Raw genomic sequence first — 4711 nt, forward strand, 5'->3', positions numbered from 1 at the left:
CCTAGAATGTGATTTCAAGCTATACAGTTTCGTCAATAAATAAATTGAAAGCAAGCAAGGCAAGCTCTGCAGTGAAAAATAATACCCTATACGTTGATATATATGGAAGAAAGGCAAGTTCTTAACGTTCACAAAACATTCTTCAGGTCTATAAAACTTTACATCTAACAAAGTTAAATTGCTTCTTGGTATCATTCACTGTTATTACTTATACTTTATTATGACTGCTTTTTCTTACTGAAATAAACCCTCCATGTTTTTTACTAACAGTAAAATAAGAGCTCTACCATTTCAACTATATCCATGTGTCTATCAATAAAATACTAAAATCATAATGAAACTTGACCTCATGGTCTGCACTGTTTGCTAAATATATCAAAATAGGAAGAATTGTTGCTAGAGTAATTTGACTTCACTAGACTAAAGTTAGTCTGAAAGAAAATTAGTATTCTTCTTCTAGGACCTAATCTAGTTGTCTTCAGCAGAGATTTATCCTCAATCAGGTATACTCAAGTGTTGCAACCAACCAGGCCACAGATGTTCTTCCTTGTGCACTGATGTATTTTCACTTAAGGAAGAATCTACAACAGGTAATTTTCAAACAGGCTAGTAAAAAAGTTCAAGCTTTTTAACTACAATTAAAGGAGGTAAATGTAAAAATAACTCTCTTACCCTTAACTTCCCCCAGGCAGATACCTGCTTCCCTCTCAGTTCATAACTGAGAGACTGTACACTTTCATTTTACACTCTGGGAAAAAATTGAGATGAAATCCCCTATCTCTAACCTATGCAAGAGGAAATAATAAGAAAAAAACCAAACAAACACCCACGTAAGAGGAAAATCTGAACACCAGCCACAGTATTATTCCTTACAATCCATTTCCAAACCATGAACATTTGTATGCCCTTTCAAGCTATGGGAATCATTGGATTCATACAAATCCATTGGAGGTTCAGTCAAAGCACCGGTTAAGACTGAAGGATTCTGTATCCAAAGGCCAGATCTTCTGTTTTGCTGAGAGAAAAGAAATGCGTTGAAAAATAAGTCAAAACCTATGCTGCATGATGCCCCACATGTGAGGCAGTCAAAAAGTTTGCAAGCCAAATTCGCAACTGGCAACATTAGTGAGGTCCTTGGCAAACATCCTGCAGCTCTGAAGGACACCTGACTTTATGAGCCCTTAAATCAACACACTAACTAGTAGGAGTTTTCTACAGATTTGTCTTGCAACTGATTGCTGAGATGAGCTTCAGCTTAAGTACATTAAGACATACCCAGTCACCAATCTTTTTTGTGTATGGATTTTCCTCTATTTAACAAGGAGTCCATCTTATGCCTCAGTCTTTATCTGCTCTATAATTTATCTCAAAAATATACCTGTTATCCACAAACAACATTCTTCTGAAATACACCTTTACTGTGGGCCTGCTCCAGAGAGAGAACCAGTTTCCTTGAGATCTTTGATTCCCTAAAAAGCAGCACTGCAGGACTCTCTGATGCAACATCTGTCCTGCAGTCTCTGCAATGGCCTTGCAAACATTACAAGCAGCAACACACTGAAGGAAAGTCAAATGGCGAGGCCCTAACTGCCTCAGGTGAGCTTAGACTTTTTAGGAAGCCACTGCTAGAATGAAGCATTGGTGCTTTACATGTCTATCAGCTAACCAAAATAGCCATGTTGAAAGCACATTCATTAACACTACATGTCATTAGATTTCCACATTTCCCTTTAAAGATATTTTCTATTAAAATTGGATGGGTTACTAAAACTATATGATCCCTGTCACACTCAACAGTTTGTTTGTGGTTTGTTTTTTTTTTTTTTTTACAGTCTTTATTTTCATTGCCTTGCTGGTGCTTTTTGCGAATGCGTAAGTACACTTGGGACTCTCAGAAATCAGCACAGAGTTGTGCTGCTTATTCTTCTGCACCAGTGTGTGGGAAACTTGCTCTTTGACACTGGCACGGTCCAAGTCTGTCAAGGTCTACTGAACACCACAGGACACCCTACAGACACTTGACCTCATAGGGGCACCCTGACACTTAGCTATTCTGCCTGCTCTTCACACTGTACAAACTGGTAATTCACTGCCATCTCCTGGCAAACTACTATTCAAGAGTATCCGTACAGACTGAAATAAAGCATTGACACAGATGGTACCTAAAATCAGCCTGATAAGAGAGAAATCACATTTAAAACTACAAGAGCACTTAATACAAAAGTGGTGGCAAAAGCAGCATCCAAAAGTCCTGCAAGGAACCCACAGACTCTCCATCCCTTTCCTTCCCTCCCAAAATTAACCAACATTTCTAGAGAACTTCAGGCTTGCGCCCGAACCGAGCTTCCAGTTTACACAGGAATCTCATGAGAACAGCAATTCATGAGAGGGTTATTATGTCCACACCGTAACACCCAATAGGAGGAATAGTATCCAATTAGCATCCAATCTTAAAGCTTTTCTGTTAGAAAAAAATAACAGAAGACTCAAGAAAACCCTGAAACCACAGTTAGCTTATAGCAACTTTTTTTAGACATCTTACTCATTTGCCTACAGCAAAATAGTTGTTTTTCTGCTACTTAGGGGAAGCCAGCACCTGAAAAATTCACATGAACTCTTATACTGAGTCTGATGTGCTTTCTCCAAAAAAAAATTCAATATTCTCCAGATTACTTCCAGAGAAACAAAAACAAAGTGACTGAAAAAAATTCTAAGCAAAACTGCCTTAATAATATAGGATGATTGTGAGTACACATAAACTTGCCTAAGCTGGTTTATTTTAGGCAGAGAGGATGAAACCGAGTAAAGGATCTCTGATTAAATTACCTTACAAAATGAAGCCAGTAGCCATCCAGGTGGCATTTAAGCATTACTGTAAAGCCATCTTCACCCTGTTTGCCTTTTGCAACTTGGTACTGGATCAATTCATATGATCAAAATGAATACTGAGTCTCATGATAACACAAGCACATACATTCCTTCTCTAATTTGTTTGTACCTTTATGGATCACTGTGTAGATGTTTCCGCTTGTTGTGTTCTACAGTGGGGTCTCAAACCCTCTTCCTCATGTCACACTCCCATTCTTTTGCCCTGGGACTGCCAAATCAGGCTGATGTAAGAAACCTTTTCACTCTTCCCAAGTGAAGGGCTACTTTTGAACTATTCCATTTACACAGCTATGAATTAGCGTACTGGTCCCAAGTGCAACTTTGATTTTTATTCCTGCCTGCAAAATTTACACCTGACATTCAGTTTTGAAATCCACCCCAAGTTCTGAAGCTTTTGAAGGACCTCTGATTTCTCCATAGCTTTAAGCAATACAGGAACATTAGTGCAGTTACTAAGAAGTCAAAGCTTAATGCTGACACAAACACTGTTAAGTCCTCTCCTTTTCTCAAGCCACCATAACACAGACTTAAAGGTGCTGTACAGATGAAAAACTTACTATTCCAAAGTGCCATCACTGTAGAACAACTGGATCAATCAATGCCAGTAACAGCTACCACTTGACTGATTAGACTTCCTAGACCGATTTACCTAGCAGCCTTGACAAAAATACTGATTTTTCTCCATTTCTCCAAGGCATTAAGGAACCGCATTTTGAAGAATGCAATTCAGCACATACTGTCCTCAAGTTTGTCCATCTTATCTGAGTACAAAGACTAATCAGTCCCAGTTCTTCCAAGGCATGCACTAATAAAATACCCTGTGAGCACCTTAAGGCGGGTGATGGCCAAGTGGAAACACCTTTTGCCACCATTGCCATTCCTCTTCATCTAGCACTTTGAAAGGATTAGCTTTCTTTAAACATTTTAAAGCCTCAATAATTTTGCCATTTCTGTTAACTATTGCTTCTTTTGCTTTTTTCTTACTGTGGAATTAGCAGAGGGAAAGGATCTCCGTCTGCCATTAAAATGACATTACTGTTGACAAGCTATGTTGTTAGGATGTGTTTAGCATTTGGCTTTGCTGATTGACAATTTGTGGCCACTGGGGGTTGGAATGTCAAATTGCACTACCTCAATTAAACAGTGAACCTCTTCAAAAAGAGGGTAACTAAAATCAAGTGCAAGTTCAGCTGAGGTCCTGGCATTCCGTTTCACTAAGAATTTATTCACTCCACATCTCAAATCTGTACCTGGGCTCATCTTCCAACCTTTTCAAGAAAAACAACCTCCAGAAGTAAGAGGTATTTAAGTTCAGTTTGCCTTGTATTTAAAGCAGGACCTACTGCTACCAGCAGACCACAAATAGACACAGCTAGAAAAGTCTATAGTCAGTGCTACCTTTTAAAAAATGGTCTGAGTCCAAAAGATACACAGGTACAGAATTTGCCCCCTTCCATTTCGACAGCAGGAGAACCAGATATGGTAATATGAAATGTAAGATCAAATGAGCAGTAGAACAGGCATGATGAGTAAGCACTTAAATCTTTTGCCAGCTTTAAAACCACTGGCTACATTTACCCCACCCCTCAGACTCTCCTCCCCTTACCTGAACTTGCTCACAAACTGGTGGTATAACGCAGGAACTTGTCGATAGTAGGCTGGCAATGGTGGTTTTCAAAGTCAAATCTGTTGCTATTCTCAAAGCCTGTAATTTCTTCACTGAAAATCCGTAAGGAGAACTCTGGAATCAACTAAGCATGATGTTTTAAGAACAAGATGTACCAATTATACTTCAAAAGCTTAAATAACTTACAGAAGCTGC

This window comes from Haliaeetus albicilla, chromosome 5 (assembly GCF_947461875.1).
Source record: "Haliaeetus albicilla chromosome 5, bHalAlb1.1, whole genome shotgun sequence".
NCBI classification, from domain to species: domain Eukaryota; kingdom Metazoa; phylum Chordata; class Aves; order Accipitriformes; family Accipitridae; genus Haliaeetus; species Haliaeetus albicilla.